This window comes from Halichoerus grypus, chromosome 14, assembly GCF_964656455.1.
Source record: "Halichoerus grypus chromosome 14, mHalGry1.hap1.1, whole genome shotgun sequence".
NCBI classification, from domain to species: Eukaryota; Metazoa; Chordata; class Mammalia; order Carnivora; family Phocidae; genus Halichoerus; species Halichoerus grypus.
The window spans coordinates 79,701,886-79,727,774 of NC_135725.1; the positions used below are offsets into that span (position 1 = coordinate 79,701,886).

At 40.7% G+C, this 25,889-nt stretch overlaps 1 long non-coding RNA gene across 2 annotated transcripts in view; it reads right to left on the reverse strand.

The window, feature by feature from the left end:
- LOC118523896 (uncharacterized) overlaps positions 1-25,889 on the reverse strand; it is a 48,896-nt gene that overhangs the window by 20,422 nt on the left and 2,585 nt on the right. Inside the window, exons 2-6 of one of the 2 annotated variants that reach the window (XR_013443822.1) lie at positions 21,279-21,363; positions 20,039-20,111; positions 17,860-17,923; positions 12,475-12,607; positions 11,312-11,397 (exon numbers count right to left, since the gene is read on the reverse strand). This is a non-coding gene — a long non-coding RNA (uncharacterized LOC118523896). The remainder of the gene's footprint in view (positions 1-11,311; positions 11,398-12,474; positions 12,608-17,859; positions 17,924-20,038; positions 20,112-21,278; positions 21,364-25,889) is intronic. The other variant, XR_004911309.2, reaches the window with a different exon arrangement.

A 25,889-nucleotide genomic window follows, 5' to 3' on the forward strand; every position in this document is an offset into this window, starting at 1 on the left:
ACCCTGTCCATTTCTCCCTGCTGCTGGGAGCATCAAATGAGATAATGTGTAAAGTAGTTTGTCAACTAAAAAGTGTTATAAAAATATAATGTCAAATCAGAAACTTGGTGCCCAAGGACCCAACACCAACAGTGAAATTTCAGGCATCACTAGGCAAGGTGCATCTTTTAGTTGAGAACTTCCCTGGGAATCTCAGACCACACCAGATAACGCCAGTAACAGAACATCCTTCTTTATTAACTGAAATTCTGGTCTAGGGCCAATGTGTCCTTGGTGGCTTTGGGCAAGATCACTCAATTTCTTCCTATCAGCATAAATGGGGTAATTGTTGGTCTTTGCAGAAATCTTTTTGTTACCCAGCTGCATAAAAATGAATAGTCCCCTACGCATTCAGATCAAATAACAAGATTCTCTATTGCTTTGACTTTCTATATTACCTGAGGCAGACCCAGTGAAAAGGACAGGAGTGGAAAATAAGGAAAATAAATGTATTTTGATATATGCAAGATACACTAAGGATAAGAGAGACATGGAAACTTAAAGTACCAAGGACACCTATGTGACATTTCTAAGTTCAGTTCAGCAGATATTCACTGAACACTTAGTATGGACCAGTTACTATGGTAGGCATTGCTTGGAGACACAGAGATTAATAGGACATAGCTTCTGCTATGGCTCAAGGAGCCCTCATACTGATGAACACTCTTTGAAAGTGACCAAGAGAATAGACTAGATTAGTGGATTGTGAATCAAGATAACTACCCCAGTCCAAGAGCTGATGCTGAGTCGCTAGTTGATCTGTTAGGACGTCATACTGCTTTGTGTCCATCCTTTGTCAGCACTAAGTGAAAACCCACAAAATATTGTTTTAAAACTTGTTGGAAACCTTTGCCTCCCACCAACCAGCCACTGGAAAGTCCTAATAAAAAAGAAAAACAACATTCAACCTCTACGATGAGTCATTTATGCACTAATTATACAGCAACTTTATTCTGCAACTTACATAGTGAAAAAAAAATACTTGAATACATTATATTATTTTATCCCAAACCAACTAATTCCTTCTTTTTGACCTTGCTGGGATTTGGAATAATTGTTTTACTGGAATAACTGTCTTACAGAATGGAGAGATACAGAGATTCGTGACTAATGACTTTCAGGTGGGATTTTAATTTTATTTATAGTAAGAAAACCAAACACTGTTGTCACTGTGGGGCTAACGTTGGTTCCATATAATAATATCCCCAGCAGTTTTTTGTTACCTCTTTCTCTCTCCCCTCCTCACACTTCCCCCCCCACACACACACACACTGTAACAAGACTGAAAGGCTCCAATAGGCTGGAAATTGACTCCTGTGCTGATACAGGTGCAGAGGGGTAAGGCAGGGGGAAGTGAGCTGTCAGCAGAAATCCACCTGTAGATTTCCTGTCCATTGCTTGCTGTTTATCTGTAACACCACCCCCACTTCTTTTTTTTTAATTTAATTTAATTTTATTATGTTATGTTAGTCACCATACAATGCATCATTAGTTTTTGATGTGGTGATCCATGCTTCATTGTTTCCGTATAACACCCAGTGCTCCATGCAGAACGTGCCCTCTTCAATACCCATCACCAGGCTAACCCATCCTCCCACCCCCCTCCCCTCTAGAACTCTCAGTTTGTTTCTCAGAGTCCATAGTCTCTCATGGTTCATCTCCCCCTCTGATTTCCCTCCCTTCATTTTTCCCTTCCTTCTCCTAATGTCGTCCATGCTACTCCTATGTTCCACAAATAATTGAAACCATATAATTGACTTTCTCTGCTTGACTTAATTTCACTTAGCATAATCTCCTCCAGTCCCATCCATGTTGATGCAAAAGCTGGGTATTCATCCTTTCTGATGGCTGAGTAATACTCCATTGTATATATGCACTCCCCACTTCTTAACAGAACCCACCATACAGCCACATGCTTCATGAGAAGCTGACCACATCCCACCCTAGTTGTTGTATCCTGACTAGCATAAGCCAATCAGGAAACCAATTCTCCTTGCCCATGATTAGCTAACCAACATGCATGTGAGTAGGATGCTTTGCCCTGGGGCTTCTAGACAAGAATATCTTATTCCAGAGAAGGAAAGAGAAGAGGACGGTACCTTTATGCCTCTGAATATGTTATGTCTGAAAGTGATGCCTGGAACATCTACAGCATTTTAACATTCAGAGAATGCAGCCAAGATATGGAGCCAAAGCATCGTAGAGAAGTGGGCCAGGAGCACCTGCAAGCCACCCTACTTTTGGACTTCTCGTTATGTGAGATAAGATGTGTTCTTTGGCCTCAACCCATCTTGATTTGCACTCTCAAGATCAAGAGTCGGACACTCAACCAACTGAGCAAACCAGGTGCCCCTCTTATTTCCTTAGTAATAGAAACCCAACTTTTTAGTTTGGAACGTTGACACCCAGAAATAAAAACCTATAATTTCTAGACTCCTCTGCAGCTAGTTGTAGCCATATGAGCAAGTTCTGGCCAATGAATATAAGTGAGTGTTATGTGGAAGTTCCAGAAAGGCTGCTTGAAGTGAGCTGGCTCATCTTGAAGGCTGCTCTCTCAGCCTTTCCACCTTTTGAGTTTTTACAACTCACGTTATGAATGTAATAGTTGAAGACCTAGACACCATATATAACCATGGAATTGACTGAAAATGGAATTAACAACCTAGGGTGGTAAAGTAGAAGGATGGAAACCTATATTCTTGATAACACCTTGGAGCCATTATCCCGGGCATAAAAACCATCTATACTTAGACTTCTTTTACATGAAAAAGTAAAAACCTAATCTAATCTAATCTAAACCATTACTTTGGGGGTCTCTTCTACTTATAGATAACCTGAATTCCTAGTTCATGTGTAAGCCAACTCAACCTGTTTTCCTTGGGGAATAAATAAATAGAGATGTGTAAAGGAGAGCTTATACCACTATTCACATTAAAGCACTCAATACACAGAATGTTGTTCTGAAATATTTTGGAAGATATTGTGAATACAACTTTGTGTGATTGTCTAGAGCATAACCTTATAATATTTAGCTACCTATAGAATCTAAATGGGAGAAGAGAAAAAGATAATTTATCAATATCTATGGATATATATCATACTATCTTTGCTTAGTGCCTATCATGTGACAGTTATTTTGTATGAATTATTTCCAATTATTACAAAGGTACAGCAAGATAGGTACCATAACCCCCATTTTGTAGGTAATGACACTGAGGCTCAATGAGATAAAGTAAATGGTCCAGTCCGAATAGATAATAAGGGATGGATCCAGAATTCCAAGCAAATGTGTTATACCAATGGCTGTGCCCTTTCCGTGACACCATGGAAACTGGGTTAATTACAACCTTGATTGGACAGGTAGCAAAACACCCCAATAAGTGTTGAAAGACTAGACAACTAAAAGAAGTGCTACATACAATTAGTAGGTAGGAACAACTGTGCATACTTGATGATTTTTTAAGCACTGGATTTGCAGAGCATGAAACACATGAGTCATGGCTTTTGGGGAACAGATGGTTAGTGGTCTGTGTTATTTCAGTGACAAAGTTTTGAGCAGACTAAGGGTAACAATAAAACTTGGTCTCGTGATGTTTGTCATCTTCAGTGTCTGACTCCTCCTAACTGCCGCTTTAGCTTATCTCCTCCAACATGGTCATTCAACTGAAATTATCTTTTCATCAGACTGATTTTATGAAAGGCATTCCAGGTGATTTTTGTATTCACTAACATTCCATGGATTTCTTACAGCCTGTATTCTAAAAACTGTTTCAACATAACTGTGGGGGAAACGTTTAAGGCCACGTCTCAGTATTGTTGGCTCTGAGTTTTGGAAATCATCAGTTACAGAGTCTCAGAGTTGGAATGATATTGGAGATAATAACAAAAGCCGGCATTTATTCTGTATTCACTCTGGTCCAGATATTTTGCATGGGCTATCTTATTTAATCCCTAGTCAGCACCATAAACTAAAGGATATTATATTCCCGATTGGCAAATGGCAAAGCCAGATGTAGAGGGGCTCAGTGACTTGCCTCAGAAGGGGAAAGTGTTAGATCACGGATTTGTGCCCAAACAGTGACCTTGAAAGAGGTCTTGAAAGCCAAGTAGGTATCATTATTTAAGGCAGACTAAAAGCTGTACAAATAACCTTCCAATATCTTTGGTTTAAGATAATAAAGGTTTACTGCTTACTCCTCTTCAAGTTAATTGATGACTAGCCAGGGTCTGGGCTCCATGTAATCATCACATACCCAAGCTTCTTGCATCGAATGACTCCCCCATCTTCTATCATCATGGAGTCCTCTACTGGATCTCTACATCAAAGGTATGGTGAACACTCATATTTTCTCTGTCACAGTAGATTTTGATGTTAGTGTGGGTGTGGAATGGGGAGGGGATAAGGAGATGCCAAGGAAAGGGAGAAACTTGAGCAAAAGCTTAGTGGTCTGAAATATACTAGTCAATTCGGGGAATCACAAATAATTTAATATGGCAGAAGCCCAAGTTGGTGGTTTGAGTATTGAGTTGAGGGGTCAGATAATTTAGGGACTTGGAACATATACTAAGGAGTTTGGGCTTCATTATACAGCTAATGGAAAGCTTTTGGAGGATGGAAAACATGATTATATCTGGAATTTAGAAAGATTATTCCATGAACAGCATAGTTGGTGGCTGGAGAGAATAAGACAAGAGTCCAAGAGTTCAGTTAGGGTAGGATTGAACCATAGATTGAACCATTGTCATAAGGATGCTTGCAATGAGGTCAGAAAGAAGATGAGTGATATGAATTAGATTAGAGAGGTAGAAAAAGAAAATTATAGGAGTTGACAAGTGGTCACATTCTCTTTATTATCCAATTGGGCTTTGCAGGAGAAGTAATTAATATCTCCATTTTATAGATGAAGAAACTGGCCTCAAGGTAGTTGAAGGACCTGCCAAGGTCACATGATTATTGAATGTCTGAGGCAAGAGCCCTTCCATGTCCAACTCATATGCCTCCAAGAGCCAAGTGTATGTTTATGAACACTTAATGCTACCTTCTCTTTTCCAGAAGAAAATATTCCATATTCCTGCAGTAGTGCCTTGTATCACTTACCCTAGGTATTTTTAATCTTCTGGTCACACTCATTTAGATACATTTCAAATAACCCAGTCCCTCCCTGAAACCAGTTCTTTAGTTATGAGGTAACATATTGAAGCAGAAGCGATTCCACTGTTTTTCCAACTCATCAAAAATACATAAAATACAAATAGCTTACAAGTACTTTCTAAAGTATTTTTATTATTTCGTTTATTCTACTGCCCAAAGGTGCAAGTGGCCTCACTTATAAAACTTGATGAACCATTAGTTATTTCAAAATATTGCTAATCCTTTGCTTGAATTGGGTGGCCCCCCACCAACATATTTGTAGATAGATATAGAGTTGTTTAAATGGGCTCTTTTGTACCTATAGAATCCAAATTCCTTTTTATATATTGTGCTATGTATACTGACTGGTAAATTCAGTAAACAAATAAGTAGTTATAGTCCCTGACAATGGATTTGAAGAGGAAGAAAATATATGACTTAGATCCTGGCTCATGAAATCCCCAACAGTAAAAACCTCCTCCTTGTCTTGTTTTCCCATTATCAATGAGTAGTATCTATCAATTCCCACCCGGTTGTCAGTCCACAAAACTGGGACTCATATTTAATTCATCTTTCTTGTTCATCTCTCACATTTAATTAATCATTAAATTGATTCAACTTCCTAAAAAATTGCAAAGCCAAACAGTTTTTTATTCCCACTGTCACTGCCCCTCCCCAGCCCATGACACAATAATTTCTTCAATGACTGTAGCAAGCTCCTAATTAGGCTCCTTGAGTATTGTCTTGCCTCCACCTATTCTTCCCTCTGCAGCCAGACTGCCGATCTGGCCAAGCTTCTAAAGCATCAGTCTGTTCTCATCGCGTACCTGCTTGGAACTCTCCAGGGTCCTTATTGCCCACAGACATACCCACAGGCCTGGCATGCATTTCACTCTGGTATCTGCTCAGGCTTACAGCTCTAGACCCCTCCTCCCCAGCTCTCTTACTAGCTCTACTCCAGCCAAACAGAACACCTTCCCATTCCCCAAATGTAGCTTGTTTGTTCTCAAATGCAGACTTCTTCACGTGCTCTTCCTTCTGTCCGCAACACTTCTGCTTACCTTCTTCTTCTTTTTTTTTTTTTTCTTGCTAACTCCTATTTATCCTTTGGATCCCAGTTGAGCTCTCCTCCATAAATCCTTCCTTGACCTCCAAGACTGAGTTTGAATTCTAGCACCTTCTGCTTTCCTCTACTTACTTCACTGATCACCATTTCTCCCATACCTGGTAGTGTTTCCTGACATGATGTCACCCCGCCAGAAATATTTTGGGGATGGCTTCAATTACTTAAAGACATAAACAAATTTTTCCTTAGGAAAAAAGAGACACGGACAAGAAAGACCTTGTCTGTCCTTAGGATCAATGTACTATGTCAATGGAAACTATCTCCAAGGTAAAATATGGCCCCAGGGTAAAGTGAAAAACAAAACTGAAAAATAACAGAAGACTGGGGGATCCAGAGGTGGACAACTGAGATGAAAGAAGCCAGTGTAGGCTCAGATTCACCAGCCAAGTTGTTTCAATCCTGTCCCACACAGCAGGGACAATAGACATATGGCTTTAAGATGTTTAGAGTTTCAATCAGTATTTCATTCATTCATTCATTCATTCATTCACTCATGCATTCATATATTCATGCATTTACTTATTCACTCATCCAGTCTCAAAATGATGCTGAACACCAACTATGTGCCAGACACTGTGCTAGAAGCACTGAATTCTAAAGAGGTTTCTAAAGAACATAAACATTTTTAAATTTAAATTCAATTTAGTTAACATATAGTTTATTACTAGTTTCAGGGGTAGAATTTAGTGATTTATCAGTCGTGTATAACATCCAGTACTCCTCACAACAAGTGCCCTCCTTAATGCCCATTACCCAGTTACCCCATCCCCCCACCCACCGTCCCTTCAACAACCCTCAGTTTGTTTCCTACAGTTAAGAGTCTCTTACGGTTTACCTCCCTCTGTTTTCATCTTATTTTATTTTCCTTTCCCTTCTCTTATGTTCATCTGTTTTGTTTCTTAAATCCCACATATGAGTGAAATCATATGGTATTTGTCTTTCTCTGACTGACATATTTCACATAATACTTCTAGCTCCATTCATGTCATTGCAAATGGCAAGATTTCACTCTTTTGATGGCTGAGTAATATTCCATTGTGTGTGTGTGTGTGTGTGTGTGTGTGTGTGTGTGTGTGTATCACCTCTTCTTTATCCATTCATCTGTCGATGGACATCTGGGCTCTTTCTATATTTGGGCTATTGTGGACATTGTTGCTATAAACATTGGGGTGCAGGTGCCCCTTCGAATCACTATGTTTGTATTCTTTGGATAAATACCTTGTAGTGCAATTGTTGGGTCCTAGGATAGCTCTATTTTTAACTTTTTGAGGGACCTCCAGACAGTTTTCCAGAGTGGCTGCACCAATTTGCATTCCTACCAACAGTGTAGGAGGATTCCTTTTTCTCCACATCCTCGCCAACACTTGTTGTTTCTGGTGTTTTTGATCTTAGCCATTCTGACAGGTGTGAGGTGGCATCTCATTGTGGTTTTGATTTGTATTCCCTGATGATGAGTGATGTTGAGCATTTTTTCATGTGTCTGTTAGCCATTTCTATGTCTTCTTTCGAGAAATGTCTGAAGAACATATACATTTGAAACACATAATTTATAAAGAAAATGCAGAAGGGTCGTGATAAAAGTATGTGTACAAAAGTCCACCTAACTCGACAGGGGGAAGTCAGAAAAGCCTGCTCTGGACACACAAGGGCTGCTTCCTATCCCAACCCTAGCTACCATTCTTGCCCTAGTCCTACCCTATTTCCAGGATGGCCTTCCTCAAAGAAAGCTCTGGGAGGAAAACTTGGGCCTCTTACACATTGGAATACAGTTTTAAGTGTAAATGTGGCCACGTGGACCAGACAGGCCATGGGAGTCCCCATCATTGGTAGGATAAAAGCTGTCAAAGAAAGGAACTCCTATTAAGATTCTAAAATAGGGGCTTAACTACCCAATTGTGTGGCACTTTGATTTGGTTATCTGTTCTGAGTGTCCGATTTTCTCACCTGTCAAGGAGAAGTGGTCAATCACCAATAATAAATCATGGAGTCTGAAGCTCTTTGAGAACACCTCCTCCAATATTTGCCCAAGAATGCTTCACAAAACACCTAAACGATGTTAATGGGCTTTTCTCAGAAACAGAGTCCTTAAATCATAATCGTTTTGGTAGCAAGAGCTTGAAGTTCAACAGACTTCCTTATTTCAGGTCTTTTCATAGTTTTAGCATACTGGGGTGTGCCGTGCATCTCTTAGAGGTGGGAATGGTTCACATCTTTATCCACACATAGCCATGGAGGCCTCTTATCATGAAGTAGCTCATGGAGCTAGTGTTGGATGGAACACATTGGATCAAGTCTAATCCACTCCTCCAGAGAAGGGAAATGAGGATCAGAGCAAAGAAGGGACTTGCCCAAGTGCATGGATAGGTCAGAACTACACTTCCAGTGTTTTCTCTCTGCTGCCAGGCATAGTTTCCAGTAACTACGAAGAAGGCTCCTTCCCAAGGCTTCTGGTTGTTGGAGACTCCAATGAGATATAAGTAAGGGTAGGATTAGCCATGTCTCAAACAAAAGATATCTGTGTGAATCTCTCTGCTATTAGAATGTTCCCAATAAGGGGCACCTGGGTGGCTCAGTCCGTCAAGCATCCAACTCTTGATCTCAGCTCAGGTCTTGATCTCAGGGTCGAGTCCGGGCCCTGCTTGGGCTCCACACTGGGTGTGGAGCTAAATAAATAAATAAAGTTTGTTTGTTCCCGGTAAAAGATGTTTCTAAAACTAACGCTGGCAGAAACTCTAATTCAATCAGCATTTGTTGCATGGCCATCACGGAGATATATGCCTGATCGGGTATATCATTGAGGGTCAATCTCTACCTTCCAGAAACTGAACCAGCACTGTTAAACACATACCAGAAAATGGATCAGCTTTCAGTTTTTGGTGGGATCTCAATTTATTTAACCTCCCTAGGCTTCACTGTTCTTTTTTTTTTTTTTTTTAAGATTTTATTTATTTATTTGGAAGAGAGAGAGAGAGAGAGCATGAGTAGGGGGGAGGGGCAGAGGGAGAGGGAGAAGCAGACTCTCTGCTGAGCGAGGAGCCCAATGCAGGACTCGATCCCAGGACCCTGAGATCATGACCTGAGCCGAAGGCAGACGCTTAACCGACTGAGCCACCCAGGCACCCTTCATTGTTCATTTTTGGCCAAACCTTCCACTTGGCTTTCTCAAAGGGATTGACTGATAACTGGAAACACTTGCAAAAACAGAACCTACACAAATGCTAAACAGTAAGTATCCTGTAATCTACTAGTTAACATGGAGTTAGAAGTGGGATACAGCCCACTTTGGCCCAAGAAACTCACTCTGAACCTGAATATCTAATAAACCGGGGAAGAGAGTAGTCCCATGAATTAAAAAGCAGCATTTTGAAATCTAATCAGATATTCTCTCAATTTACTCACCACCCCTGCAGTGCTATCCAACTTTATTAGGATTTTATTCTGTATTCTCTTTTAAAGTGACATTTACATTAATTTACAATACTAACACAAAATTCTATTAAACAGGAAAGAACTTTTACAACTTTATTATTTTTTCTTGATTACTGTCCCTAGGTTTTCAGCCCACTAATAAGGAATCTTTGGTTTTATTTCATGTTGGAGAGAGGAATTGTGAACTCTCTACAAGGCTGTTTCCTGCTGGGTTGTTAAACGCAGTGGGAACCCTGACTTGGAGGGTATGTGCTGTAATTGGCTGGAAGGGCCAGAAAGTTAAACCTCCTCACTCTTGCTCAGTCCCCTTTTATCCTGGGTATCTTGCAAGTTTATAATCATTCTCTAGGTTGGCTCTGACTTCAAAAGAACAATGAGAGGTGAGCCATGAGGAAGTGGAAATGCTGGGTCATCCCCCACCCCCCAATTTTGATGGCCTCATAGTCCGTGTTGCCAGAACTGGGATTGCAACTGGCCACACCTCTGACCAGAGAGCACTTCCATCCCTGGAGCCATCTGGCCATCCAGACATGAGGCAGGGTCTATATGGGATGGAGGGAGACGTATGGATCATCACGACCTTCATCTCTCATGTGAGGAAACTGAGACCAAGACAGAGAACAGGATTTACTCAAAACCAGGGAGAGAGGAAGCTGCTGAGTCAGGACCAAAATGCAAACCTTTCAGCTCTCAACCCAACATTGGTTCTCCTTCCCACTGTGTAAAACCCTGGAGTTTTTTCAAGAACAGAAATCAACCCAGGCTATGTCTCTTAGCCAGGGTGAGTGCCAAATGTATCTACTGACCCATGCCTACAGTGATCAGAAACCCGTTCTGTTTCTTTTATAATTTTTTAAAAATTTCTCATTAACGCAGACCATGAATTACATATGGTTCCATGTTTACTTCTCTGTGTGAGTTCCATAGCAGCTGCATTGTTTATTAGTTCAATATGTTTAAGACAGATGCTATTTCTGTGGATAAAACAGGCAGTCTTTTCTTCAGTCTTCCACCCCATCCATTCCTAAAAGGGACCCATTCCACACCAAGCCAAATTTGCCCCAGGCACCCAATTGCCAAGTACCAAAAGGTGAAATAAAAAAAACTTGAAAGTTTCTTTCATATAACCTGTGCATTCCCCTTAAGCATATGAAAACATTCTTTTTCAAATATACCAAATGATATATTGATATATTTATCCCATTAAGCTCTATTATGCATCCACTATATGTCTGGTCTTATTCTGGGCACAGGAGATGCAAATAGGAGCAGCACAGACTCTGACCTTGAATGGCTCCTACCCTGATGAGCAAAACCAGTCTCTGAGCATGTAATAACAGCCACAAGATCAATGGCATTAGATGAATGGCAGGTAGAGAAGGTCCAATCCAACTTGAGAAATCAGAAAATGCTTCCCAAGGAAGCTGACAACTGTCCACCTGAGTCTAGTGGATGTTAAAACAGGAAAGGACCCCATGAGAAAACCCAGTTTGGCTCTCTACTCTCAAAACAATTGGAAAACATGATCCCATTTTGCAGATAAGAAACACGAACTCAAGAAGATCATGCAATTTGGATAAGGTCACCTTGCTCATGATATAATTTCTTCGAAAGTTCCCAGATTCTCTTGCTCCTTCTCAGTCAGGAAAGGCAGCACCCTCCAAAAGTACCACTAAGGTAAAAGGAAAAAAAAAAAAAAACAACAATGTAGAAATCCTCCAGCACCCAAGATTTATTGAGATCATAAGTAACTCTTGCTCAGTAAAAAAATCCACCTCCCCACTCAGCTGCATTCCCATCAGCAACCAGAAATTGTTGCAATCTAATGCATTTATGTGTTTTGGTTTTCTTAATTTATTTCAGGCACCTCATTTTCCTGGAACAAGTGCTGTTATTTATGACACAGCAGCAAACACTTTACATTTATAGAGGTTATGAATTTTAGTAATGGTTTTGGTGGCAATTTAATCTGTCCTAACTATGAGGCATTTTACAATGACAATTAAATTATTATTAAAAAATAAACCTCAAATGACATCCTTATCACTTATCAACATATCAAAAGTTTCACTGACTTGCATTCTGGGTGGGTTGTAAATATCCCAATGTAGTCTTAGTGAATCCATGCAATAAACTTGAGTGAACTTAATTAACTTCCACAGTATATTTAAAAGAAAACTCCTCACACATTTCTATGTCGGGGAATGAAACATTATTTGAAAAGTGGGTTTATTACATTCCATGGTGCACACTGATATTTAATATTTAAAGACTCTTAAATTTGATGTACTATGCTGATAGCTGAAGGGTTTAGTCCTGCAGTGTGGGAGGGCGAGATGGTGCATTTCTCTTTCCATCTCATAGAGGAGGCTTTTATTTTATTGGTCGAGCCCCCCATACACTGATCTATTAAAATCTATGCTCACAGAAGTGTCAAGGATGTTAATGTATACTTTATCAAATTAATTTTAATGTAGGCTTGCTGAATAGCTAATTCCCAAGCTATGTTCTAAATTGTTGCAAAACAACTCCACTCCAAATTAGCCAGGGTGCTGCATTGATTTCAGCAGATAACATGTCAGCAAAGTATCATTTGATACAAATTAAAAATGAGGGCTTTTATTTTTTCTCCTTAGAGAATCTAATAAAGAGAAAGAAACAGTCAGGCTTAACCCACTTCCTGTTCCAAACTTAAAGGGCGCTGGCTGAAATAAAATCACTTTGTTCAGATCCACATTTTGATAATTACCTCAGACAGCAGTAGGGGTTTCCATTTCAAAAATTAGATTTGACGTTTGACTTAAATATAGTGTTCTCTTTTAAGCCCACGTTTCCATGCTCTTAAATGACAGTAGCCAAACATTGATAGCAGACTATTCTTCCTTAAAAGGTAGAGATAGAGAAATTTTATCAAAACAGTAGAAGGCAACCATCCAGTAGGAAAATGCAGGGTTTGCCTGTACTAAATCACTTCGGCCAACATTCTCAAATCCAATGCAAAGAAATGGGAAAGAGTCTGCTCTTGTAATCCTTCCTGGACACCAGAAGACACACTATAGAATGCAGCATGTTCTGCTCCTGGGTGATTTACTCAAAATTTCCTTTGGTGACTCCCAAGTGTCTTTCATCCAGCTTCTTAGGTAAAATTATTTGCATGGCTGTATACTTGTATTTCTGTGTATTACGTGCCCATGGTATTGTGCAACTATTTTTACATTCATAACTTTGTAACAAAGCCTAAGTCACAAGGAACTTTTTTTTTTTAGGTTCTGTTGCTCGCTATTATAATCTGCTTTCAGCAATGACCCAGAAAATATGAACCACAGTTTTCTCATTTGTAAAGAGGGTTAAACTGATAACATAGAGAATTCTTAGTTCCAGCTTTAAAAAAGGAAAAGAAATATTATAGGGTTCTAAGTTTAAAGGAAAAAAATATTGTAGGGTTCTAGGGTTCAAGCATTGTTCCTTGCAAAAAGTACTTGATGGGCACCTACCATGTGTCAGGCACTATGCTAGTACTGGATATAAGTTGTGAAAAAAATAGCCAAAACTGATGTTCTCATAGACCCTGTGGACTAGGCTTTATTGCCTTAGCATTTACTACTGCTATAAAAGTGGTACCATTTATTTGCACTAAAATGGCTTATTTGATACTCTTTCATTTCTGTCTGGAAAGCACCAATCAAGGCAAAGCTAACCTTCCCTTTACTCCATCCTCATCCCTTTAAATTCTAGCATGCCGTATTTCCTAATGAACAATTCCCATCTACATTATCCAATGAAAAGGCAGCTCCGACTCCCCTTGCCAGAGGAGGGGGGTGGTTTCTAAGTGGAGAATAGAAGAACACCTGACAGCTGGGGACCAGAACAAGACTCCGATACTGAGCTTATGATTCTCTGTCTCCTATTCCCAAGTTCACTTTACTTTCCCAGATCTTAACGATTTTTAATTTTTAAAAATTTTTTTATCTGAGCCATTTTTTAGAACCACATTATACTCTTAAATAGTTTTAAGGACCAGATACATTCCCTTAATTATACCAATCCTCAGAAATTCTATTCTGGGGCCATAACTGCCCAATTCTGTGTGAAGATACCTGTTTACATTTAAATGCAGCCTGAGATTCTGGGAAGAAAAAAAGAATAAGAGAAACCTAAAGATTTACCAGAAAGTGCTGTGGAAGGGAATTCTGCTTCTGTTTCAGATCAACAATCCTATGAAGCTCAACTGAAAAATTATACCAATTTGATCGATTATAAAAACAATAGTCATTTTGAACATACCTGAGAACTACCAAGATTTGAAAGGCTGAAATTTCAGGGAGAAAGAAGGTCCAGAGAGTGAGCCTAACATTTGGTGCTGCTTTCCTCCTATAGAGATTTGATGATTTTAAATGGGTATCTGAGCAGCTCCGAGGAGCTGAACAGAGTCATTGTATTGGGTTGGAATAACTAAAATTGGAGCTCAGGGTCTGCCAGGGAGGAGCTTTCCCTTGGGATTTTTGGAAGACTCTATCCCAAATGTAAGGAAAAGCAAGAACTAAAGAAGCCCTCAAAGGCAACAAAACTACTTTGTATGAAACTGTAATGGTGGATACATATCATTATACATTTGTCTAAACCTATAAAATGTACATCAAAAATGAACCCTAATATAGACTATGATCTTTGGGGAGTGATCCTATGTCAATATAAGGTCATCAATTGTAACAAACTTAGCACTCTGGTGGGGGGACTGATGATGGGGGGAAGCTATGCATGTGAGCCAGGAGTGGGAGGCATATGGGAAATCTCTGCACCTTCCTCTCAATTTTGCTATGAACCTAAAACTCCTCTAAAAATAAGGTCTATTTAAAGAATCAAGAAGCTCTTTAAAAGGCTAAAACCCAGCTTCAAATTACTCAATCTCTGATTTGATTTAAAAAGTCTGTTCTTAATCTGCCTATCAGAAGCAAATGTAGATCCTCTCCAGAGGATCAATATGTTGAAGAAATATGATGCCAAGATGAATAATTTCAGCAGAGGGTGAGAAGCCATAAAAAGGAATCAAATGGAAATTCTAGAGTGGAAAAATGCAATCACTGCAATTCAAACACAATATATGGGTAAACAGAAGATTAGATAGAACTCAAGAGAGGATTAATAAACTGGAAGATAAGACAAAAGAAAATATCTAGTCTAAGGCACAAAGAGACAAAAAAATATAGAAAATACAGAAAGAAAATAAGACACAGTGAGATCTCCTGAGAAAGTTTGGCCAAGTATACACAGCTGGATTGCTAGACATGGAAGAGACAGAAATAATATTTGAAGAAATAATGACCAAGCACTTTCCCAAACTGATGCATGACATCAAGCCCCAGATTCCAGAAGCACTACAAACTCCATCAGTATAAACATACACAAAAAACACATATAGACAAGAAATTCAAAGAAAAGTAGAAAGACCTACAAACAACCAGAGGGGGGAATGCAGATTATCTTCAAAGGAGCATCGATAAGAACTATGGCTGACTGCTGAACAGAAGTAATTGAGGCACTGGAAAATGGAACAATATCTTCAAAGACTGAAAGAAAATAACTATCCATCTAAAATTCTATATCCAGTGAAAAAGATGAAAGCAAAATAAAGACAACTACAAACAAGCAAAACTTAAGTCATCAACAGTAGATCTTCCCTACAGGAGATACTACAGAAGATACTTTGGGCTGAATAAAAAGTATATTGACTAACTCAGATGCAAGTAGAGGGGGAGTAAGTCTACATAAATACTGATTGGATAAAGCAATAACAATAATAATAATGATTCACATTGAGGTTTAATATTTATAAAAAGAGAATTGCACAATGAAATAGCATATAGGAGTGAAGCAAGTAAAGGGAATTAACTATTCTAAGGTCCTTGAATTTTCAGGAAATGGAAAAGTACAAATTTACATTCGTCTTTAAGTAAGGCAAAAACGTTTACTATAATCTCTAGAGTAACCCCCAAAATATATGAAAATAATGTATAGCTAGCAGGAAAAGTGCAATAATACAAGAAAATAGCTGGAAGAATTTTGTTTCCCTTAGCTTGGAAATGCCACTGGCTCTAATGTTTTGATAATTAAATTCCTCCTGGTTTTGAGAATACGAATAATTTGAAATTAGCCATTTTGGATGTCTCAGGCTGGCTTTGCCATCCTACAGACTTCATATCAGTTTGCAGGAGTATAGTGAGGGAGCACCAGAGTTGGAGACACAGATCCTGAGTTTGGAATTCAGATGAGACTCTGACCTCCTGAGTTATTTTGGACAATCTTTAAGCTACGTCCACTACACCTATAAATTGGGTATGATGAACACTTTGCCAAGTTTCTTCAGGGGGTGTTGGGAGGCTCAAAGGAGAGAAGCGATGCAAGATTCTTTCTGAGATGCTATAGAAGTGCTTAGAGTTCAAGGAATAAATATTTGCTTCTAGTAGGCAATACTCAGATACATTAGGGAAAATTAAAGTCAATGGCATGCTGTTTGTGTTAGTCAGAACAGGTGAGGCTAGGCTGCACTAAGTGATAGACCTGGAATCTCTGTGGTTTTATACTGCAGGGATCTGTTTCTTGTTCAACCCCAAGACATACAGGTTGGGTAGTTCTCCTTGATAGTTCTCCTCCAGTAGTGACTCAGGAATTTCCATCCAGAAGTGTCCCCATCTTCAACACAAGAAATGTCATGGTCACCAAGAAAAAGGAAGAGAGAAAATGGAAAATTGTGCAGGATATTTTATTTTATTTTTTAAAGATTTTATTTATTTGACAGAGAGAGACACAGTGAAAGAGGGAACACAAGCAGGGGGAGTGGGAGAGGGAGAAGCAGGCTTCCCGCCAAACAGGGAGCCCGATGCAGGGCTCGATCCCAGGACCCTGGGATCATGACCTGAGCCGAAGGCAGACGCTTAACCGACTGAGCCACCCAGGCACCCCGGATATTTTAGAACCAAGAATGAAAGTGGAATACAATCACTTCAACCCCACATCCATTCAGCCAGAACCAAATCACATGATCCTAAAGTAACTTCAAAGAAGGTTGGGAAATGTAGTCTTCCTTTTTGTCCAAGAAGAAGTGGGACTAGTTAGTGTCCAGCCTATCTCCACCGAAACACTGGTGTCCGGGTTGTGTCCTAGCAATGTGCTAGGAATTAGAGAAGATGGTGACTTTCCCATTATGTCTCTGTTTTTGTAAAAGTTAAAATATTTTTTGAGCTCCTCCTGTGGATTTTATTAAAATACAATTGAACAACATATTACTCCAAAAAAACCAAAAAATCAGATGAGTAGTTCATTCTCTGAAAGAGTAACTTGTTTGGACAAAGCAGAAACTACAAATACAAAAAACAGATGAGACAGAAATAAAACCCTCACTCCTCAAGACATTTTATAACAAGAGAGTCCCAGTGCAGATCAGCTACTCAGAGAGAGAAAAACTCTCCAGTGACACATAAAGTCATAACTGACACAAAGCTGTGCTTCTGGTTGTCCCAATACTCTCCCAAATATATCTTTATAATGCAGACTTGGGCCAGAAGACTCAGAACTTGGAATATTTATACAAAAGAGAGAGAGAGAGAGAGAGAGAGAGAAAATATCCAGGCATTGAACCTAAATTCAAGTCTGAGCTCCAGCAATAACTACTTTTGTTGTCCTAGCAAACTCACTGAGCTTACCCTGATTACCAGAAGAATAGATTGATCAGAATGTCCCAAAGTGGGATGTAAAAGGTATTCTGCTAAACAAACAAACAGACAAACAAAAAAGATGTTATTTCTAATGTCAGTTAAGTTTGGGAAACATAGTGTTAAAGTTCTGGTTTTGTTGCTGTTTTTGTTGCTTTTTAGGCAGAGGCTTTAATGTTCCATTGTGAATCATGACTGTCCAAAATATAAAAATGTGTGCATGTGTGCATGCACATGCATGCACGTTCACAAGTGCACATATGCATGTGTGTTGGGAGTGGGACAGAGTTGGTGATTTCATTGGGAGCATGCCCCCAACTTACTTTGGCCAGGTACTATTCTATAGTATAGGAGATGTTGGGATGTCTGGGCTCTGTTGCCTTTCATGCATCTAACAGCCAATGATCCATGAGTGTGATTTGTACCTGATCAGCCAGATGACTCCAAGATGTAGCAGAACTTCCAATTCACATGTGTGCAGTCAGTGGCCTGGAGGAAATGTGTGAAGACTATTGTTAACCAAGCTGTTCCAGGAAAATTTCGAATGAGAGGTCCCACAGGCCCCAGGCTAACCTAATTTCTATGAATTTACAAATTTAAGCCTTTTGGTGATGGGAAGACCCTGTGTGTTTTCAAGTCTGCACTTGCAAACTTTACCCTGCAGGCTTAGAAATCAAACAGATCTTCGGAAAATACAGAGTAACATGTATAAGTGGAAAAAACAAACAAACAAACATGTTTTTCTTTAAAAGACATTCCAGGATAAGCCTGGATATTGCTCCTATGGGAGAAAGATTTATCTTCAATCCATCCCATGCACTTACAATCAGTGTAATCTTTCTGAAACATGGATCAGATAAAAATCATTTCATCTTCTTAAAGAAAAAGAGAAGCATCATTCATATGATTTTCCATAAAAATACAAGTGTTCTTCATGGATTCCAAGACCTTCATAATTTAATCCTTGCTATTCTGGCTCATCTCATTACCCATCGTCTACCCATCCCCGCACCCACTCTCTCCCCACCATCTCAACCACTAGGGATACCCTATGCCATCACTATGCCCACGCTTCCAGCAGTACCTCCACCACTAGGGACTTCATGCCTTCTCTGTGCCCAGCTCCCAATTATTATCTTCAGCACAAGGCACATTATGCTGTCACAACGCCCACACCCCAACAATCACTGCAACCCCTAGCTATTTTGTATATATCCGTATCTACACACCCAACCTCACCTTCACCACTAGGTATCCTCTGTCAACACGTAACCAAGAGACAGCAAACAGGTTCACCCCACTGTGATTCGGGTCCATCAGTGTTGCTCCCTGGAATTTTCCTTCATTTTTCTCTGCTTGGAAAAATTTATTTTCAGCTGTCAAGGTTCAACCCCCATGCCTCAGAGATTTCCCCAACTCCCCACCGCATCAGGTGGATCCAATTTACTCCTGCTCGCTTCTCTCGATGCACTTTGCATGTGATGCTTCCATAGCCCACACCGTGTTATACTTAGTGGAAGCTTATTTTATTTTTTATAATAATGACCTTACCACTGACCAAGCAGTTACAGCGTATGCTTTCTGTGTATTATCTTGGTTAATACTCATATTAGTACTAATGAAGTTCATACTATTTTTAACTTCATGTTACAGATGAGGAAACTAATGACCATAGAGGCTGAGTAACTTGATTAGGATCACACAGGTAACACAGATAGGAGCTCGGATTTAAATGACGGTCGGTAAGGCCCCATAGTCCCTGCTGAAAATGAATGATCCCAGCTCCGCCATTGAACTAGTTGTCTGGGGCTGACCAGGTAACCTCACTGAGCTTTAGCTTCCTCATCTGAAAGTCTAGATAACCCCTGCCTTGTCTCTCACTGGGGGATTGTGATCATAAACTGAAATAATGAATCCGAAAGAGATTTGCAAATGCTAAAGCGCTATGCAAATGCAAGCTAATTAATTAATGAACTCATTAACATGTTCTCCTGCCGGGCTGCAGTTAGGGCCAAATTATAAATAATCCTCATCTTGCTGGGAATTTAACCAAGAAATTTAGGTGGTAGGAGGGAAAAAGAAGGCTGTGGACCCAAGATCTCCAACTCTGCACACACCACGGAAGGCAGTTTAATGCAGAATCGTTCCCATTGCCAGTTGCAGAGTTATTTTTTTTTCTAACCAAAAAGTAAAAGGATGGGGGTGGGGTGAGAAATGTAAAAAAGATTTCAGAGGGATGAGAAATCCCTCTACTATACTATTAATGCGGATGGTTCGGCATGTCATTATACCCTAAATTCACTGATCCTGTGGAATGGGGTGGACCTATAGTAAATGTCTAGGTCTTTGTTACTTATTTATATCTAGCAAACACTTTTACTATGTGTCAGTGATTGCTCTAAGTGCTTTACAACTATTTGTTTGTTTAATCTTCATAAGGGCTCAGAGAGAAGTTACTGCCCCAGGCCCACTTTACAGAGAGAGAGACTGAGACACAGAGGTTAAGTAAACTGTCCAGGGTCATGCAACCAGGTGCTGGTGAGGCCAGGGTTCGTATCTAGACCATCTGGTTTCACAAGCCATGTTCTTGACCCCATGCCATACCTCTCTTCATGTGGCCGCACTGGTCTGGCAGGTCATCCACAGATATCCGGGGGTGGTGGTGGTGGGGGTTTACCTGGGGAAGGTGGTGGAGAGACAGAGCAGAACCTATTTACTGAGTACTAATTATATGCCAGGTACTGTGTAAAAAACAACTTGCACAACTCCATTGAATTTTTAAGAATATATTTGGAAGATGGGAGTAGATCTTCAAGTCTTGTTTCTCTTGGTATCTGCCACCTACAGGGAGGCTGCTTTCTGCTGTCCCTTCCTGTGAGCTTGGAAGAGCCTGCTCTCCCCTGAGGCAGGAGTGCTGTGGCTGAAGGGGAAAATCTGGATTAGGAAGCTGATGGCTGCTAATGCATCCCTGTCACATCCCCCAAACAGCTTTAAAGGAGGAAAGGTACTATCCTGATCTCAATCTTTCTGACTCAAGTGTCTCTTTCTCACTTGGTTCTGAACTCAGGCAAGAAAAAGAGGAATGTTGCTTACTAACCAGGTCAAACCCTAACAGGTGCCCCTTGCCCAAGGTCACAGAGCTAGGACTTGGTGGAGCTGAGACTCAAACCTGAACTATGATGCTGTCATGTTTCCTACAAATTCAAGAACAGGGTAGCTTTATAAAATATAGATCGTCAGGAATGAGCAAGGTCAAAGTCTGTGGCTTATTATAATACTAGCTTTTTTTACAAGAAATAGCAGCTTCATTGATTTGATTTGATTTGATTTGATTTGATTTGATTTGATTTGAGGAGAAAAGAAGAATTCACTTTCCACACATGAAGCTCTGTAAGGATAAAAGATTTCCCCCAAAATCCTACATAAAGAAGTAACAAAATCTGAGTCTGAATATAGATTTGTCCAATTCCGAAGTCAATACTTATTCCACTATGTATAGTACATGATTTCTCATGTCTTGTGTACCATATAAACAATATTGCAACTGAAATAACAGAAACTGACAGAAAAAAAAAATCATCCATAATCTCAATATCCCATTACCCATAATAAATCAACCACGCTCATTTGTCCACATTCCCCTTTAAACCTTTGTAAAATTTAGGTATTTGTAGCCACTTAGCCATAGAGTTTCCCGAAAATCTGATGTCATATTCAGGACCAAAATTTCAATCACTGCATAAAATTATCATTCTACTGGAACTTACTGAAACATGTTCTCTTCATAATACAGGAAGTATATCTCTAATAATCGCACTCTTATAAATAACATGGTGACGAATACCTTCAAATAAATGTCTTTGACTCCTTTGTGATAATTTCCTGAGCAGCCATCACAATGTTGGGTTTTCCGGGTGAAATTGCTTCAACTTGGACAAAGTAGAAATGGAATTGACATGAGCATTAAACGTCTCCCATAAGCCCCATCCCTCCTCTCCCGGCTCGCTGCCGAAGATGCACCAAGAGCCGGGGAAGCACATCAACCCATGATTAGACCAGTCAAACATGTTTAAATAAAAAAGGAGTTTAGAATATTTAACAGGATCAAAGATGGAAGATTACAGAGATTTGGAGTCCTTTAATAAATATTAAAGATACATTCCCCCATTCCACTCCTGGCTGTGCATCAAGCGTGGAACAGACTCAGACAGATGTGGAATTCAAAAGGCAAGTGCCTTTATCTTTGTAGCAACATCACCTGACAGGTAAGGAAGAAACATAGATTGTCTTGACTTGCTTGGGGGCTGTGAGGGAGAAGTGTAGTTACTTACTAAAAATGGGAATCGGCAAACCTAAGGACAGCCCAGAAGGCGGGAGTTGTGAGATATTACAGGGAGAGGAGAATTTTGATAACATAGCCCACCCCTGCACTAGAAGCTGGTACTGAGGCCCATCGAGAGGTGCCCACTGGCCTCTCGTCACCATGCGTCCTAGGCAGAGCCCAGACCCTCTGGCTCCTGTCCGGCGTTCCTTTTAATGAGTGATGTCGCCTCTGCTCAAAATACAATAGAGCCTAGCAGACAGCCACCACTGACAGCCTTGAAGTGTGCCAACCTCCATTTGCTTATAGGTGAGGTAGGGGGTTATATCAGGCAGACAAAACTTATTCCCAACCCAAGCATCCTAGACAGCCCCAAGAAACATTTTCAGGAAATGGGCTTCCTTCTTTCCTGGGGACAGTTGGCATGCTCGGTTGCTCCCCGCTCCCGGAGTTGTCCGTCGTCCAAGAGCCCTGATCGATTAAGGTGGGTCCTGATGACCTGCAGGTAGCCCTTCCCGTCAGCTCACGTCGGTGTGACCACACCAGTTTTTGGCTCCTGTTGTTTCTGTTTGGGCTGCTCTCCAGTCGGATTGGCCACTGTCCAGGCTGTAACAGTCATTAAATATTTTGCATGTCACCCCTGGCATTTACTAAAGTTTTCCTACAGAGTACTGGATAAACAAATCGTTATAAAAAGAGGAAAAATAAGCTTGCAGACTGAATGAAGAATCCAGCCTCTGAGATGTTTTGCAAGGATGATTCTGTTTAACTGTGTTGAACTCCGTATTTCCAAACTTATTAGACAACACAGGAGGAGTACAGCCCCTTCTTCCAACTTTTTTTGCAGTTTTAAGAAGTGCCTCCTATCATCTCATGGAAGTAGTGTTCCAGGAACACAGCTTTGGTAAGGAAGTGGATTTCTACAGCCCAGGGACATCTGTGCCTGAAGGTCCCATCTTCCTATCAAAGATGCTGACAAAGACCACCTTTGGGAAAAAAAAGTTTTGGAAAATGGTAAAGAGGTGGACTTTTTAAAAAGACTTTATTTATTTATTTGTCAGAGAGAGAGAGAGAGCAGCAGGCAGAGGGAGAAGCAGAGTCCCCGCTGAGCAGGGAGCCCAATGCGGGACTCGATCCCAGGACCCTGGAATCATGACCTGAGCCGAAGGCAGATGCTTAACTGAGAGATGGACTTTTTTTTTTTTTTTTTTAAGATTTATTTATTTATTTGAGACAGAGAGAGAGAGCATGCATGCTCGCAGGTGGGAGGGGCAGAGGGAGAGGGAGAGAAAATCTTAAGCAGACTCCGCGCTGAGCACAGAGCCCTATGTGGGGCTGGAGCTGCCCAGGCTCTCCAAGAGATGGACTTTTATTGAAACCCTGGTTCTACCAGTTGTCCTTGAGCAAATTACTTAAATTGTCAGATGTTCCTTTTCTTCCTCTCCTAAGATGGGTTTAGCACCCCCTCCCTTGCAGGGTTGCTGTGAGGATCCTCGAGATAAGAGATGTAAAATATCGATCACGGTGCCCTGCAAACAGTAGTCATGAGGAACAGTTAGTGGCCAGCATCGGGCCCTGAGCACTGAAGGCGGGCCCTTGAGGCTTCCTGCTCTCACAGAGGTCACAGTCTGGGTGACAGACTGACAGACGGACAGGGCTGCAGGACAACAGCCGCCATAGAAGACAGGACCAGGCCTAGGCTGGAGGAAATGGTAAAGCAGGAGTGGTTTGACAATGTCTCATAAATCTGGTGTGATTAGTTGAGGCCTGACAGACCCTTCTCCTCCAACTTTTTAAAAAATCACTATCTTTCAGGGGCGCCTGGGTGGCTCAGTCGGTTAAGCACCTGACTCTTGGCTTCAGCTCAGGTCACAATCTTGTGGCCGTGAGATCCAGCCCCACATGCCCAGCACAGAGCCTGCTTAAGATTCTCTCCCTCCCTCCCTCCCCCTGCTTGCACGTGCTCTCTTTCTCTCTCTCTCTCTCTCTCTAAAATAAACAAATAAATAAAATCTTAAAATAACTGTTTTTAAAAATAACTGAAGAATGGTGGTTACCAGGGACAAGGAAGAAGAGGGAGGAGTATTTAATGGATATGGAGTTTCACTTTGGGAAGAGGAAAACTGGTCCTCCTGCTGATGGATGACAGGGTGGTTGTATAACAATGTGAATGTATGGGATACCACTGAACTGTGGACACTTACAAATGGTACATTTTATGTTATGCGCACGAGGCTACACTTTTAAGAAATTTAAATAAGTTTTGTCTTCTCTTTCCAAGGGTAAATTAGCTCTCCCCGCTCTGAGCTGCACAAATCACATCGCTGGTCGAGGCGGCATCTCTCCGGTGTGCTGGTCCTTCCTCGGCTTAGCTGCCCCACATCTTGCTCCTTCTAGGATTTCTCTTCTTTTCCAGCCAAGCCTCCAGATGGTATTTCAGTAACTCAGCTAAACATCTTCCGTCACAGGCTTTTTTCCCCCCTTCGCCCCCAGTTCACTTAAAAATAAATTGTCTTTTTTCGTAATTCCAGACAGAACATGAAGCTTTCTCTCTTTTACGCTGCCAGTGAATTCTAAGTACACAATTATGCAGGAAATGTCTTTAGATTCACCAGCTTGAGAACTTTTCAACATTAAGCCCTGAATCAGATAACAGCTTTCATCTCAAGAACAGCTTCACACTGTACCTAAGTAAAAGCTTAACTTATAAAAAAATTGTTACCGGGGGTATAAAAATGTCAAGGTAATAAAATAAGTGAACACAAAACCCTCCCAAATAAAACATGCCACAAAAATTAAGTAAGAATATTTCTAAGGCAGCTGATGGCATGTTAGTTTCTTCTACCCACCTTTGCATCTACTGCTTCCAAAAAAAAAAAAAAAATCTAAATGGCCCAAGTACACTCGCGTCCCCCTCCCCATCTACCTATTAATAAGATTTCACCATGTTAAACAAGCCAGCCACTTAGTTGGCTGTGGTTGAGGCTTAATTGGATGGCTGTGTTCAATTTTGAGCATCATGTTTCCAGAAAGAAAAGAAAAAAGTGATAAATTGGATGTAGTTCAAAGGAAAGCAAGACAAGGGATGAAAGCGGCTTGGTAAATAAGACCCAGTTGGGAACGTTAAGGTAATTCTGTGCATTTTCAGCTCAGCAAAAAGATGGCTGGCAGATAATGGAAGGCATTTGATGAGTCCATTCCAGCTTGGTCTCCGAGGGATCACCAATAGGAGGAAAAGGAGAAGGGAGAGAATCCTCTGTAGCTCTTTTTCTGCAGCTTACAGCACGGGCTCTGCCATACAGTAGGTGCTCAGTAAAAAACGCTCCCGTTGGATGCCCCCAGAGAAAAACACTGCAATGAGGTTGCTAAACCTGTTGGGGCTGATGCTTACAAACTTCTTTTCCAAGAAAGGTTTGAAGTGTCGGGTTTGATCCTCGGCAAGAATAATTTAGGTAAGGTAAAATAAATTCCCTCATTTGGCCAGTTGTGGATTAAATAACTTCCCAAGGCTCTTGTCAACCCTGCTAACTCTTGGCTCTCTGTGGCTTCAGCCACATTAATCATGTTACTCAGAACTCTACAACTCCCTGTGGCCCCCAAGGTAAATTTCAAGATCTGGAGATGCACTGGCACCCAGTCTAGCCCAAACATGCTTTTTTTAGTCTAGCGACCTCTTCTTCCCTCTCCAAACACACCTACTCAGACAGACTTATCCACACACCGTGACCCGCTCCCCCCTTTGCGGCACGCAGTATCTCAGACAAACCCCATTTAAATCTCAGCCCCACCGCTGACTCTCTCTGCATGCCTGAGCTAATTGTCTGCCCTCTCTAAAGCTTGTCCCATCCTTTGTAAAGTGGGGATAGTAATAGTTCCTACGACTCTTAAATAAGGTCATACATGTAATGTGTTCAGCGCTGTGCCTGGCACATGACAGTCTTCCCCCATCTTCCTGTCTTGAAGGATGCTATGGTCCTTTTCTAGAATGCCCTTCGGGTTGCTTTTCACCAGTTTGCCAAACTCTGCCCATTCACTGAGGCCCAACTCCAATCTAACCTTATTCACAAACTTTCCCCTGAATGTTGTAAGTCCACAGTGATTTTACCCAAGTTCTGTGAGCATGTAGCATTCACT